A 15,200-nucleotide genomic window follows, 5' to 3' on the forward strand; every position below is an offset into this window, starting at 1 on the left:
TCCGACCTGCTCTCCCTCTGGCCTTCCCTCGCCCTGGCTCCGGCCTGCACTCTCTCTGGCTCTGGCCTGCCCTTGCCTTAGCTCCGGCATGCTCTCGCTCTGACTCTGGCCTGCCCTCGCCCTGGCTACTGCCTGCCCTCATCCTTGCTCCGGCCTGCTCTCACTCTGGCTCTGACCTGCCCTCCTCACCTTGGCTCCGGCCAGCTCTCGCCCTGGCTCCGGCCTGCTCTCGCCCTGGCTCCGGCCTGCTCTCGCCCTGGCCTGTCCTCGCCCTGGCTCCGGCCTGCCCTTGCTCTGGCTCCGGCCTGCCCTTGCTCTGGATAGCCCTCGCCTTGGCTCCGGCTTTCTCTTGGCCTGCCCTCGCCCTGGCTCCGGCCTGCTCTTCACCCTTCCTCGGTGTTCCCTCACCCCCCCCCCCCACTCCAGCCAGGGACAGGGACTGTCGTGCCCATCTCAGGGGCATATTGGTCGCCCTGTCCCACGTCAATGTGGTGCATGCAGGTGTCGGGGTCCTGATCCACACTCCATCCTTACCTGAGAGTGAGATATCTCTGTAGCAACCGAGCCCTCGGGGTGCTACAGTTACATTTATCTTCAGCCTAGGTGACGTATTGCGATACAGGGCCGTGATTTTGGCTATAAAAGGGTCCCCTAGACCCCTACCCCAAGCTTTTTAAGAGGATAATATGGCCTGCTCTTGCTCTGGCCTGCCCTCGTCTTGACTCCGGCCTGCTCTCGCTCGTTATGGACAGCCTTCGCCTTGGCTCCAGCATGCTCTCGCTCTGGCGTAGGCCTGCTGTCGCTCTGGCTCTGTCTGGCCTGCCCTTGCCTTGGCTCCGGACTGCTCTTGCTCTGGCCTGCCCTCGCCCTGGCTCCGACCTGCTCTCTCTTTGGCTCTGGCCTGCCCTTGCCTTGGCTCCAGCCTGCTCTCGCCCTGGCCTGCTGTTGCTCTGGCCTACCCTGGTTCTGCCTCTGGCTTGCCCTCGCCTTGGCTCTGGCCTGCTCTCACCTTGGCTCCGCCCTGCTCTCGCTCTGGCTCCGGCCTGCCCTCTCCCTGGCTCCGACCTGCCCTTGCCCTGGCTCCGGCCAGCCCTTGCCCTGGCTCCGGCCTGCTCTCGCCCTGGCTCTTGCCTGCCCTGGCTCTGCCTCTGGTCTGCCCTCGCCTTGGCTCCAGGCTAATCTCGCCTTGGCTCCGGCTTGCTCTCGCTCTACATCCGGACTGCCCTCGCCCTGGCTCCGGACTGCCCTTGCCTTGGCTCCGGACTGCTCGCGCCCTGGCTCCTGCCTGCTCTCGCTCTGGCTCTGTCCTGCCTTCGCCCTGGCTCCGGCCTGCTCTCTATCTGGCTCTGGCCTGCCCTAGCCCTGGCTCCGGCCTACTTTCGCTCTGTCTCCGGCCTGCTCTCGCCGTGGTTCTGGCCTGTCCTTGCCTTGGCTCCGGACTGCTCTCGCTCTGGCACTGGCCTGCCCTCACCTTGGCTCCGGCATGCTCTCGCTCTGGCTCTGGCCTGCCCTGGCTCTGCTCAAGCCTGCCCTCGTCTTGGCTCCGGCCTGCTCTCTTTCGCCATGGCACCAGTCATCCCTCGCCCTGGCTCCGGCCTGCTCTCGCTCTGGTTCTGGCCTGCCCTTGCCTCGGCTCCGGCCTGCTCTCGCTCTGGCCTGCCCTCTACTTGGCTCCGGCCTTCTCTCGCTCTGGCTCGCGCCTGCCATAGCCTTGGCTCTGGACTACTCTCGCTCTGGCCTGCTCTGGCTGTGGCTCTGGCATGCTCTCGCACTGGCCTGCCCTGTCCTTGGCTCCGGACTGCTCAAGCTCGGACTCTGGTCTGACCTTGCCTTGGCTCCGGCCTGCTCTCGCCCAGACTCCGGCCTGCTCTAGCTCTGGCTTCGGCCTGACCTCGCCCTGGCTCCGGCATGCCCTTGCTCTGGCTCTGGCCTGCCCTCGCCTTGGCTCCGGCCAGCTCCTGCTCTGGCTCCGGCCTGCCCTCGCCCTGGCACTGGCCTGCCTTCGCGCTGGCTTCTGCTTGCTCTCGCTCTGGCTAAGGCCTGCCCTCTCCCTGGTTCCTGCCTGCTCTCACTGTGGCTCCGGCCTGCCGGAGCCTTGGCTGCGGCCAGCTCTCGCTCTGGCTCCGGCCTGCTCTCGCTGTGGCCTGCCCTCGCCCTGTCTCCGGCCGGCTCTCGCTCTGGCCTGCCCTCGCTCCGGCATTCTCTCGCTCTGGTTTCGGCCTGCCGTCGCCTTGGATCCGGCCTGCTCTCGCTCTGGCTCCGGCCAGACCTCGCCTTGGCTCCAGCCTGCTCTCGCTCTGGCCTGGCTTTGCCTTGGCTCCGGCCTGCTCTCACTCTGGCTCTGGCCTGCCTTCGCCTTGGCTGTGACCTGCTCTCTCTTTGGCTCTGGCCTGTTCTGGCTCTGGCCTGCCCTTGCCTTGGCTCCAGCCTGCTCTCGCCCTGGCCTGCTGTTGCTCTGGCCTACCCTGGTTCTGCCTCTGGCGTACCCTCGCCTTGGATACGGCCTGCTCTCGCATTGGCTCCGGCCTGTTCTGGCTCTAGCTCCGTACTGCCCTCGCCCTGGCTCCGCTATGCCACAGCTCGGGCTCCGGCTTGCCCTCGCTTTAGCTCCATCCTGCTCTCACTGTGGCTCTGACTGCTCTCGCCCTGGCTCTGGCCTGCCTTCGCCCTGGCTACGGCCTGCTCTCTCTCTCTGGCTCTGGCCTGCCCTTGCCCTGGCTCCGGCCTACTCTCGCTCTGGCCTGCTCTCGCTCTAGCCTCGCCCTGGCTCTGGCCTGCTCTCGCCCTGGTTCCGGCCACCCCTTACCTTGGCTACTGCTTGCTCTCGCTCTGGCATGCTCTTGCCTCGGCTCTAGCCTACTCTCGCTCTGTCTCTGGGCTGCCCTCGCCCTGGCTCCAGCCTGCTCTTGTTCTGGCTCTGGCATGCCCTTGCATTGGCTCCGGCCTCTTCTCGTCCTGGCTCCGGCTTGCTCTCGCTCTGGCATGCCCTTGCCTTGGCTCCGGCCTCTTCTCGTCCTGGCTCCGGCTTGCTCTCGCTCTGGCATGCCTCGCCTTGGCTCCGGCCTGCTCTCGCTCTACATCCGGACTGCCCTCGCACTGGCTCCGGACTGCCCTTGCCTTGGCTCCGGACTGCTCTCACCCTGGCTCCTGCCTGCTCTCGCTCTGGCTCCGGCCTGCTCAATATCTGGCTCTGGCCTGCCCTAGCCCTGGCTCCGGCCTACTTTCGCTCTGGCTCTGGCCTGCTCTCGCTCTGGCCTCGAACGGTCTCCGGCCTGATCTCGCCCTGGTTCCGGCCTGCCCTTGCCTTGGCTCCGGCCTTCTCTTGCTCTAGCTCTGGCTTGCCCTTGCCTTGGCTCTGTCCTACTCTTGCTCGCTCTCGCTCTGGCATGCCCTCGCCTTAGCTCCGTCCTGCTCTCGCAGTTACTCTGGCCAGCCCTCACCCTGGCTCCGGCCTGCTCTGGATCTGGCTCTGGCCTGCCCTCTCCTTGGCTACGGCCTGCTCTCGCCCTGGCTCCGGCCTGATCTCGCTCTGGACTGCCCTCGCCTTAGCTCCGACCTGCTCTCGCCTAGGCTCTGGCTTGCTCTTGCTCTGGCTCCGGCCTGCCCTTGCTCTGGCTCCGGCCTGCCCTCGCATTGGCTCCGGCCAGCTCTCGCCCTGGCTCCGACCTGCTCTCGCTCTGGCCTGCTCTCGCCCTGGCTCCGGCCTGCTCTCACTCTGGCCTGCTCTCGCCCTGGCTCCGGCCTGCTTTCTCGCTGGCTCTGGCCTGCCCTCGCCCTGGCCTACTCTCGCTCTAGCTCCGGCCTGCCCTCGCATTAGCTCCGCCCTGGCTCCGACCTGCTCTCGCTCTGGCCTGCCCTTGCTCTGGCTCCGGACAGCTCTCACCCTGGCTCCGGCCTGCTCTTGCTCTGGCCTGCCCTCGTCTTGACTCCGGCCTGTTATTGCCCTTTTTCCGGCCAGCCTTTGCCCTGGCTCCGGCCTGCTCTCGCTCTGGCTCTCGCCTGCCGATGCCTTGGCTCCGGCCTGCTCTCGCCTTGGCTCCGGCCTGCTCTCGCTCTGGCTCATGCCTGTCCTCGCCCTGGCTCCGGCCTGCCCTTGCTCTGGCTCCGGACAGCTCTCACCCTGGCTCCGGCCTGCTCTTGCTCTGGCTCTGGCCTGCTCTTGCTCTGGCCTGCCCTCGTCTTGACTCCGGCCTGTTATTGCCCTTTTTCCGGCCAGCCTTTGCCCTGGCTCCGGCCTGCTCTCGCTCCGACCTACTCTCGCTCTGGCTCTGGCCTGCCCTGGCTCTGCCTCTGGCCTGCGACCTCGCCTTGGCTCCGGGCTAATCTCGCCTTGGCTCCGGACTGCTCTCACCCTGGCTCTGGCCTGCTCTTGCTCTGGCCTCGAACTGTCTCCGGCCTGCTCTCGCCCTGGTTCCGGCCTGCCCTTGCCTTGGCTCCGGCCTTCTCTTGCTCTAGCTCTGGCTTGCCCTTGCCTTGGCTCTGGCCTGCCCTCGCCCTGGCGTGCCCTCGCCTTAGCTCCGTCCTGCTCTCGCAGTTACTCTGGCCTGCCCTCACCCTGGCTCCGGCCTGCTCTGGATCTGGCTCTGGCCTGCCCTCTCCTTGGCTACGGCCTGCTCTCGCACAGGCTCCGGCGTGATCTCGCTCTGGACTGCCCTCGCCTTAGCTCCGGCCTGCTCTCGCCTTGGCTCTGGCTTGCTCTTGCTCTGACTCCGGCCTGCCCTCTCCCTGGCTCCGGCCTGCCCTTGCTCTGACTCTGGCTAACCCTCGCTTTGGCTCCGGCCTGCTCTCGCCCTGGCTCCGGCCTGCTCTTGCTCTGGCCTGTCCTCGCCCTGGCTCCGGCCTGCTCTTGCTCTGGCTTGCCCTCGTCTTGACTCCGGCATGCTCTCGCTCTGGTTCTGGCCTGCCTTCGCCTTGGCTCTGGCCTGCGCTCTGGCTCAGGCCTGCTCGCTCACTTTGCCTTGGCTCCGGACTGCTATCGCTCGCTCTGGCTCTGGCTTGCTCTCGCTCTGGCCTGCCCTTGCCTTGGCTCCGGCCTTCTCTGACTCTGACCTGCCCTCGTCTTGACTCCGGCATGCTCTCGCTCTGGTTCTGGCCTGCCTTCGCCTTGGCTCCGGCCTACTCTCGCTCTGGCCTGTCCTCGCATAGGCTCCGACCCGCTCTCGCCCTGGCTCTGGACTGTTTTCACTCTGGCTCTGGCCTACCCTCGCCTTGGCTCCGGCCTGTTCCCGCGTTAGCTCCAGCCGGCTCTCGCTCTGGCTCCGGCATGCCCTCGCCCTGACTCTAGCCTGCCCTTGCTCTGGCTCCAGCCTGCTCTCGCCTTGGCTCCGACCTGCTCTCCCTCTGGCCTTCCCTCGCCCTGGCTCCAGCCTGCACTCTCTCTGGCTCTGGCCTGCCCTTGCCTTAGCTCCGGCATGCTCTCGCTGACTCTGGCCTGCCCTCGCCCTGGCTACTGCCTGCCCTCATCCTTGCTCCGGCCTGCTCTCACTCTGGCTCTGACCTGCCCTCCTCACCTTGACTCCGGCCAGCTCTCGCCCTGGCTCCGGCCTGCTCTCGCCCTGGCTCCGGCCTGCTCTCGCCCTGGCTCCGGCCTGCTCTCGCCCTGGCCTGTCCTCGCCCTGGCTCCGGCCTGCCCTTGCTCTGGCTCCGGCCTGCCCTTGCTCTGGCTAGCCCTCGCCTTGGCTCCGGCTTGCTCTTGGCCTGCCCTCGCCCTGGCTCCGGCCTGCTCTAGCTCTGGCTCCGGCCTGACCTCGCCCTGGCTCCGGCATGCCCTTGCTCTGGCCTGCCCTCGCCTTGGCTCCGGCCAGCTCCTGCTCTGGCTCCGGCCTGCCCTCGCCCTGGCACCGGCCTGCCTTCGCGCTGGCTTCTGCTTGCTCTCGCTCTGGCTAAGGCCTGCCCTCTCCCTGGTTCCTGCCTGCTCTCACTGTGGCTCCGGCCTGCCGGACGGAGCCTTGGCTGCGGCCAGCTCTCGCTCTGGCTCCGGCTTGCTCTCGCTCTGGCCTGCCCTCGCCCTGTCTCCGGCCGGCTCTCGCTCTGGCCTGCCCTCGCCCTGGCTCCGGCATTCTCTCGCTCTGGTTTCGGCCTGCCGTCGCCTTGGATCCGGCCTGCTCTCGCTCTGGCTCCGGCCAGACCTCGCCTTGGCTCCAGCCTGCTCTCGCTCTGGCCTGGCTTTGCCTTGGCTCCGGCCTGCTCTCACTCTGGCTCTGGCCTGCCTTCGCCTTGGCTGTGACCTGCTCTCTCTTTGGCTCTGGCCTGTTCTGGCTCTGGCCTGCCCTTGCCTTGGCTCCAGCCTGCTCTCGCCCTGGCCTGCTGTTGCTCTGGCCTACCCTGGTTCTGCCTCTGGCGTACCCTCGCCTTGGATACGGCCTGCTCTCGCATTGGCTCCGGCCTGTTCTCGCTCTAGCTCCGTACTGCCCTCGCCCTGGCTCCGCTATGCCACAGCTCGGGCTCCGGCTTGCCCTCGCTTTAGCTCCATCCTGCTCTCACCGTGGCTCTGACTGCTCTCGCCCTGGCTCTGGCCTGCCTTCGCCCTGGCTACGGCCTACTTTCTCTCTCTGGCTCTGGCCTGCCCTTGCCCTGGCTCCGGCCTACTCTCGCTCTGGCCTGCTCTCGCTCTGGCCTCGCCCTGGCTCCGGCCTGCTCTCGCCCTGGTTCCGGCCACCCCTTACCTTGGCTACTGCTTGCTCTCGCTCTGGCACTGGCATGCTCTTGTCTCGGCTCTAGCCTGCTCTCGCTCTGTCTCTGGGCTGCCCTCGCCCTGGCTCCAGCCTGCTCTTGTTCTGGCTCTGGCATGCCCTTGCCTTGCTCCGGCCTCTTCTCGTCCTGGCTCCGGCTTGCTCTCGCTCTGGCATGCCCTTGCCTTGGCTCCGGCCTCTTCTCGTCCTGGCTCCGGCTTGCTCTCGCTCTGGCATGTCCTCACCCTGGCTTCGGCCTGCTCTGGATCTGGCTCTGGCCTGCCCTCTCCTTGGCTACGGCCTGCTCTCGCACAGGCTCCGGCCTGATCTCGCTCTGGACTGCCCTCGCCTTAGCTCCGGCCTGCTCTCGCCTTGGCTCTGGCTTGCTCTTGCTCTGACTCCGGCCTGCCCTCTCCCTGGCTCCGGCCTGCCCTTGCTCTGACTCTGGCTAACCCTCGCTTTGGCTCCGGCCTGCTCTCGCCCTGGCTCCGGCCTGCTCTTGCTCTGGCCTGTCCTCGCCCTGGCTCCGGCCTGCTCTTGCTCTGGCTTGCCCTCGTCTTGACTCCGGCATGCTCTCGCTCTGGTTCTGGCCTGCCTTCGCCTTGGCTCTGGCCTGCGCTCTCGCTCTGGCTCAGGCCTGCTCGCTCACTTTGCCTTGGCTCCGGACTGCTATCGCTCGCTCTGGCTCTGGCTTGCTCTCGCTCTGGCCTGCCCTTGCCTTGGCTCCGGCCTTCTCTGACTCTGACTCTGGCCTGCCCTCGTCTTGACTCCGGCATGCTCTCGCTCTGGTTCTGGCCTGCCTTCGCCTTGGCTCCGGCCTACTCTCGCTCTGGCCTGTCCTCGCATAGGCTCCGACCCGCTCTCGCCCTGGCTCTGGACTGTTTTCACTCTGGCTCTGGCCTACCCTCGCCTTGGCTCCGGCCTGTTCCCGCGTTAGCTCCAGCCGGCTCTCGCTCTGGCTCCGGCATGCCCTCGCCCTGACTCTAGCCTGCAGGCCCTTGCTCTGGCTCCAGCCTGCTCTCGCCTTGGCTCCGACCTGCTCTCCCTCTGGCCTTCCCTCGCCCTGGCTCCGGCCTGCACTCTCTCTGGCTCTGGCCTGCCCTTGCCTTAGCTCCGGCATGCTCTCGCTGACTCTGGCCTGCCCTCGCCCTGGCTACTGCCTGCCCTCATCCTTGCTCCGGCCTGCTCTCACTCTGGCTCTGACCTGCCCTTCTCACCTTGACTCCGGCCAGCTCTCGCCCTGGCTCCGGCCTGCTCTCGCCCTGGCTCCGGCCTGCTCTCGCCCTGGCCTGTCCTCGCCCTGGCTCCGGCCTGCCCTTGCTCTGGCTAGCCCTCGCCTTGGCTCCGGCTTGCTCTTGGCCTGCCCTCGCCCTGGCTCCGGCCTGCTCTAGCTCTGGCTTCGGCCTGACCTCGCCCTGGCTCCGGCATGCCCTTGCTCTGGCCTGCCCTCGCCTTGGCTCCGGCCAGCTCCTGCTCTGGCTCCGGCCTGCCCTCGCCCTGGCACCGGCCTGCCTTCGCGCTGGCTTCTGCTTGCTCTCGCTCTGGCTAAGGCCTGCCCTCTCCCTGGTTCCTGCCTGCTCTCACTGTGGCTCCGGCCTGCCGGACGGAGCCTTGGCTGCGGCCAGCTCTCGCTCTGGCTCCGGCTTGCTCTCGCTCTGGCCTGCCCTCGCCCTGTCTCCGGCCGGCTCTCGCTCTGGCCTGCCCTCGCCCTGGCTCCGGCATTCTCTCGCTCTGGTTTCGGCCTGCCGTCGCCTTGGATCCGGCCTGCTCTCGCTCTGGCTCCGGCCAGACCTCGCCTTGGCTCCGGCCTGCTCTCGCTCTGGCCTGGCTTTGCCTTGGCTCCGGCCTGCTCTCACTCTGGCTCTGGCCTGCCTTCGCCTTGGCTGTGACCTGCTCTCTCTTTGGCTCTGGCCTGTTCTGGCTCTGGCCTGCCCTTGCCTTGGCTCCAGCCTGCTCTCGCCCTGGCCTGCTGTTGCTCTGGCCTACCCTGGTTCTGCCTCTGGCGTACCCTCGCCTTGGATACGGCCTGCTCTCGCATTGGCTCCGGCCTGTTCTCGCTCTAGCTCCGTACTGCCCTCGCCCTGGCTCCGCTATGCCACAGCTCGGGCTCCGGCTTGCCCTCGCTTTAGCTCCATCCTGCTCTCACCGTGGCTCTGACTGCTCTCGCCCTGGCTCTGGCCTGCCTTCGCCCTGGCTACGGCCTACTTTCTCTCTCTGGCTCTGGCCTGCCCTTGCCCTGGCTCCGGCCTACTCTCGCTCTGGCCTGCTCTCGCTCTGGCCTCGCCCTGGCTCCGGCCTGCTCTCGCCCTGGTTCCGGCCACCCCTTACCTTGGCTACTGCTTGCTCTCGCTCTGGCATGCTCTTGTCTCGGCTCTAGCCTGCTCTCGCTCTGTCTCTGGGCTGCCCTCGCCCTGGCTCCAGCCTGCTCTTGTTCTGGCTCTGGCATGCCCTTGCCTTGCTCCGGCCTCTTCTCGTCCTGGCTCCGGCTTGCTCTCGCTCTGGCATGCCCTTGCCTTGGCTCCGGCCTCTTCTCGTCCTGTCTCTTGTCTCGGCTCTAGCCTGCTCTCGCTCTGTCTCTGGGCTGCCCTCGCCCTGGCTCCAGCCTGCTCTTGTTCTGGCTCTGGCATGCCCTTGCCTTGCTCCGGCCTCTTCTCGTCCTGGCTCCGGCTTGCTCTCGCTCTGGCATGCCCTTGCCTTGGCTCCGGCCTCTTCTCGTCCTGGCTCCGGCTTGCTCTCGCTCTGGCATGCCCTCGCCTTGGCTCCGGCCTGCTCTCGCTCTACATCCGGACTGCCCTCGCACTGGCTCCGGACTGCCCTTGCCTTGGCTCCAGACTGCTCTCACCCTGGCTCCTGATTGCTCTCGCTCTGGCTCCGGCCTGCTCAATATCTGGCTCTGGCCTGCCCTAGCCCTGGCTCCGGCCTACTTTCGCTCTGGCTCTGGCCTGCTCTCGCTCTGGCCTCGAACGGTCTCCGGCCTGATCTCGCCCTGGTTCCGGCCTGCCCTTGCCTTGGCTCCGGCCTTCTCTTGCTCTAGCTCTGGCCTGCCCTCGCCTTGGCTCCGGCCAGCTCCTGCTCTGGCTCCGGCCTGCCCTCGCCCTGGCACCGGCCTGCCTTCGCGCTGGCTTCTGCTTGCTCTCGCTCTGGCTAAGGCCTGCCCTCTCCCTGGTTCCTGCCTGCTCTCACTGTGGCTCCGGCCTGCCGGACGGAGCCTTGGCTGCGGCCAGCTCTCGCTCTGGCTCCGGCTTGCTCTCGCTCTGGCCTGCCCTCGCCCTGTCTCCGGCCGGCTCTCGCTCTGGCCTGCCCTCGCCCTGGCTCCGGCATTCTCTCGCTCTGGTTTCGGCCTGCCGTCGCCTTGGATCCGGCCTGCTCTCGCTCTGGCTCCGGCCAGACCTCGCCTTGGCTCCGGCCTGCTCTCGCTCTGGCCTGGCTTTGCCTTGGCTCCGGCCTGCTCTCACTCTGGCTCTGGCCTGCCTTCGCCTTGGCTGTGACCTGCTCTCTCTTTGGCTCTGGCCTGTTCTGGCTCTGGCCTGCCCTTGCCTTGGCTCCAGCCTGCTCTCGCCCTGGCCTGCTGTTGCTCTGGCCTACCCTGGTTCTGCCTCTGGCGTACCCTCGCCTTGGATACGGCCTGCTCTCGCATTGGCTCCGGCCTGTTCTCGCTCTAGCTCCGTACTGCCCTCGCCCTGGCTCCGCTATGCCACAGCTCGGGCTCCGGCTTGCCCTCGCTTTAGCTCCATCCTGCTCTCACCGTGGCTCTGACTGCTCTCGCCCTGGCTCTGGCCTGCCTTCGCCCTGGCTACGGCCTACTTTCTCTCTCTGGCTCTGGCCTGCCCTTGCCCTGGCTCCGGCCTACTCTCGCTCTGGCCTGCTCTCGCTCTGGCCTCGCCCTGGCTCCGGCCTGCTCTCGCCCTGGTTCCGGCCACCCCTTACCTTGGCTACTGCTTGCTCTCGCTCTGGCATGCTCTTGTCTCGGCTCTAGCCTGCTCTCGCTCTGTCTCTGGGCTGCCCTCGCCCTGGCTCCAGCCTGCTCTTGTTCTGGCTCTGGCATGCCCTTGCCTTGCTCCGGCCTCTTCTCGTCCTGGCTCCGGCTTGCTCTCGCTCTGGCATGCCCTTGCCTTGGCTCCGGCCTCTTCTCGTCCTGTCTCCTGTCTCGGCTCTAGCCTGCTCTCGCTCTGTCTCTGGGCTGCCCTCGCCCTGGCTCCAGCCTGCTCTTGTTCTGGCTCTGGCATGCCCTTGCCTTGCTCCGGCCTCTTCTCGTCCTGGCTCCGGCTTGCTCTCGCTCTGGCATGCCCTTGCCTTGGCTCCGGCCTCTTCTCGTCCTGGCTCCGGCTTGCTCTCGCTCTGGCATGCCCTCGCCTTGGCTCCGGCCTGCTCTCGCTCTACATCCGGACTGCCCTCGCACTGGCTCCGGACTGCCCTTGCCTTGGCTCCAGACTGCTCTCACCCTGGCTCCTGATTGCTCTCGCTCTGGCTCCGGCCTGCTCAATATCTGGCTCTGGCCTGCCCTAGCCCTGGCTCCGGCCTACTTTCGCTCTGGCTCTGGCCTGCTCTCGCTCTGGCCTCGAACGGTCTCCGGCCTGATCTCGCCCTGGTTCCGGCCTGCCCTTGCCTTGGCTCCGGCCTTCTCTTGCTCTAGCTCTGGCTTGCCCTTGCCTTGGCTCTGTCCTACTCTTGCTCTGGCTCTGGCCTGCCCTCGCACTGCTCTCGCTCTGGCATGCCCTCGCCTTAGCTCCGTCCTGCTCTCGCAGTTACTCTGGCCAGCCCTCACCCTGGCTCCGGCCTGCTCTGGATCTGGCTCTGGCCTGCCCTCTCCTTGGCTACGGCCTGCTCTCGCCCTGGCTCCGGCCTGATCTCGCTCTGGACTGCCCTCGCCTTAGCTCCGACCTGCTCTCGCCTAGGCTCTGGCTTGCTCTTGCTATGGCTCCGGCCTGCCCTTGCTCTGGCTCCGGCCTGCCCTCGCATTGGCTCCGGCCAGCTCTCGCCCTGGCTCCGACCTGCTCTCGCTCTGGCCTGCTCTCGCCCTGGCTCCGGCATGCTCTCACTCTGGCAATGGCCTGCCTTCGCCCTGGCTCCGGTCTGCTTTCTCGCTGGCTCTGACCTGCCCTCGCCCTGGCCTACTCTCGCTCTAGCTCCGGCCTGCCCTCGCATTAGCTCCGCCCTGGCTCCGACCTGCTCTCGCTCTGGCCTGCCCTCGCTCTGGCTCCGGCCTGCTCTCTCTCTGGCTCTCGCCTGCCGATGCCTTGGCTCCGGCCTGCTCTCGCCTTGGCTCCGGCCTGCTCTCGCTCTGGCTCATGCCTGTCCTCGCCCTGGCTCCGGCCTGCCCTTGCTCTGGCTCCGGACAGCTCTCGCCCTGGCTCCGGCCTGCTCTTGCTCTGGCTCTGGCCTGCTCTTGCTCTGGCCTGCCCTCGTCTTGACTCCGGCCTGTTATTGCCCTTTTTCCGGCCAGCCTTTGCCCTGGCTCCGGCCTGCTCTCGCTCCGAACTACTCTCGCTCTGGCCTGCCCTGGCTCTGCCTCTGGCCTGCCCTCGCCTTGGCTCCGGGCTAATCTCGCTTTGGCTCCGGACTGCTCTCACCCTGGCTCTGGCCTGCCCTAGCCCTGGCTCCGGCCTACTTTCGCTCTGGCTCGGGCCTGCTCTTGCTCTGGCCTCGAACTGTCTCCGGCCTGCTCTCGCCCTGGTTCCGGCCTGCCCTTGCCTTGGCTCCGGCCTTCTCTTGCTCTAGCTCTGGCTTGCCCTTGCCTTGGCTCTGGCCTGCCCTCGCCCTGTTCTCGCTCTGGCCTGCTCTCGCTCTGGCGTGCCCTCGCCTTAGCTCCGTCCTGCTCTCGCAGTTACTCTGGCCTGCCCTCGCCCTGGCTTCGGCCTGCTCTGGATCTGGCTCTGGCCTGCCCTCTCCTTGGCTACGGCCTGCTCTCGCACAGGCTCCGGCCTGATCTCGCTCTGGACTGCCCTCGCCTTAGCTCCGGCCTGCTCTCGCCTTGGCTCTGGCTTGCTCTGACTCCGGCCTGCCCTCTCCCTGGCTCCGGCCTGCCCTTGCTCTGACTCTGGCTAACCCTCGCTTTGGCTCCGGCCTGCTCTCGCCCTGGCTCCGGCCTGCTCTTGCTCTGGCCTGTCCTCGCCCTGGCTCCGGCCTGCTCTTGCTCTGGCTTGCCCTCGTCTTGACTCCGGCATGCTCTCGCTCTGGTTCTGGCCTGCCTTCGCCTTGGCTCTGGCCTGCGCTCTTGCTCTGGCTCAGGCCTGCTCGCTCACCTTGCCTTGGCTCTGGACTGCTATCGCTCGCTCTGGCTCTGGCTTGCTCTCGCTCTGGCCTGCCCTTGCCTTGGCTCCGGCCTTCTCTGACTCTGCCTCTGGCCTGCCCTCGTCTTGACTCCGGCATGCTCTCGCTCTGGTTCTGGCCTGCCTTCGCCTTGGCTCCGGCCTGCTCTCGCTCTGGCCTGTCCTCGCATAGGCTCCGGCCCGCTCTCGCCCTGGCTCCGGCCTGTTTTCACTCTGGCTCTGGCCTACCCTCGCCTTGGCTCCGGCCTGTTCCCGCCTTAGCTCCAGCCGGCTCTCGCTCTGGCTCCGGCATGCCCTCGCCCTGACTCTAGCCTGCCCTTGCTCTGGCTCCAGCCTGCTCTCGCCTTGGCTCCGACCTGCTCTCCCTCTGGCCTTCCCTCGCCCTGGCTCCGGCCTGCACTCTCTCTGGCTCTGGCCTGCCCTTGCCTTAGCTCCGGCATGCTCTCGCTCTGACTCTGGCCTGCCCTCGCCCTGGCTACTGCCTGCCCTCATCCTTGCTCCGGCCTGCTCTCACTCTGGCTCTGACCTGCCCTCCTCACCTTGGCTCCGGCCAGCTCTCGCCCTGGCTCCGGCCTGCTCTCGCCCTGGCTCCGGCCTGCTCTCGCCCTGGCCTGTCCTCGCCCTGGCTCCGGCCTGCCCTTGCTCTGGCTCCGGCCTGCCCTTGCTCTGGATAGCCCTCGCCTTGGCTCCGGCTTTCTCTTGGCCTGCCCTCGCCCTGGCTCCGGCCTGCTCTTCACCCTTCCTCGGTGTTCCCTCCCCCCCCCCCACTCCAGCCAGGGACAGGGACTGTCGTGCCCATCTCAGGGGCATATTGGTCGCCCTGTCCCACGTCAATGTGGTGTATGCAGGTGTCGGGGTCCTGATCCACACTCCATCCTTACCTGAGAGTGAGATATCTCTGTAGCAACCGAGCCCTCGGGGTGCTACAGTTACATTTATCTTCAGCCTAGGTGACGTATTGCGATACAGGGCCGTGATTTTGGTCCCCTAGACCCCTACCCCAAGCTTTTTAAGAGAATAATATGGCCTGCTCTTGCTCTGGCCTGCCCTCGTCTTGACTCCGGCCTGCTCTCGCTCGTTATGGCCAGCCTTCGCCTTGGCTCCAGCATGCTCTCGCTCTGGCGTAGGCCTGCTGTCGCTCTGGCTCTGTCTGGCCTGCCCTTGCCTTGGCTCCGGACTGCTCTTGCTCTGGCCTGCCCTCGCCCTGCCTCCGACCTGCTCTCTCTTTGGCTCTGGCCTGCCCTTGCCTTGGCTCCAGCCTGCTCTCGCCCTGGCCTGCTGTTGCTCTGGCCTACCCTGGTTCTGCCTCTGGCTTGCCCTCGCCTTGGCTCTGGCCTGCTCTCACCTTGGCTCCGCCCTGCTCTCGCTCTGGCTCCGGCCTGCCCTCGCCCTGGCTCCGACCTGCCCTTGCCCTGGCTCCGACCTGCCCTTGCCCTGGCTCCGGCCAGCCCTTGCCCTGGCTCCGGCCTGCTCTCGCCCTGGCTCTTGCCTGCCCTGGCTCTGCCTCTGGTCTGCCCTCGCCTTGGCTCCAGGCTAATCTCGCCTTGGCTCCGGCTTGCTCTCGCTCTACATCCGGACTGCCCTCGCCCTGGCTCCGGACTGCCCTTGCCTTGGCTCCGGACTGCTCGCGCCCTGGCTCCTGCCTGCTCTCGCTCTGGCTCTGTCCTGCCTTCGCCCTGGCTCCGGCCTGCTCTCTATCTGGCTCTGGCCTGCCCTAGTCCTGGCTCCGGCCTACTTTCGCTCTGTCTCCGGCCTGCTCTCGCCGTGGTTCTGGCCTGTCCTTGCCTTGGCTCCGGACTGCTCTCGCTCTGGCACTGGCCTGCCCTCACCTTGGCTCCGGCATGCTCTCGCTCTGGCTCTGGCCTGCCCTGGCTCTGCTCAAGCCTGCCCTCGTCTTGGCTCCGGCCTGCTCTCTCTCGCCATGGCACCAGTCTGCCCTCGCCCTGGCTCCGGCCTGCTCTCGCTCTGGTTCTGGCCTGCCCTTGCCTCGGCTCCGGCCTGCTCTCGCTCTGGCCTGCCCTCTACTTGGCTCCGGCCTTCTCTCGCTCTGGCTCGCGCCTGCCATAGCCTTGGCTCTGGACTACTCTCGCTCTGGCCTGCTCTGGCTGTGGCTCTGGCATGCTCTCGCACTGGCCTGCCCTGTCCTTGGCTCCGGACTGCTCTCGCTCGGACTCTGGTCTGACCTTGCCTTGGCTCCGGCCTGCTCTCGCCCAGACTCCGGCCTGCTCTAGCTCTGGCTTCGGCCTGACCTCGCCCTGGC

Source organism: Phyllobates terribilis, unplaced genomic scaffold, assembly GCF_046119375.1.
Source record: "Phyllobates terribilis strain yellow unplaced genomic scaffold, ASM4611937v1 Scaffold_55__1_contigs__length_8800988, whole genome shotgun sequence".
Lineage (NCBI taxonomy): Eukaryota > Metazoa > Chordata > Amphibia > Anura > Dendrobatidae > Phyllobates > Phyllobates terribilis.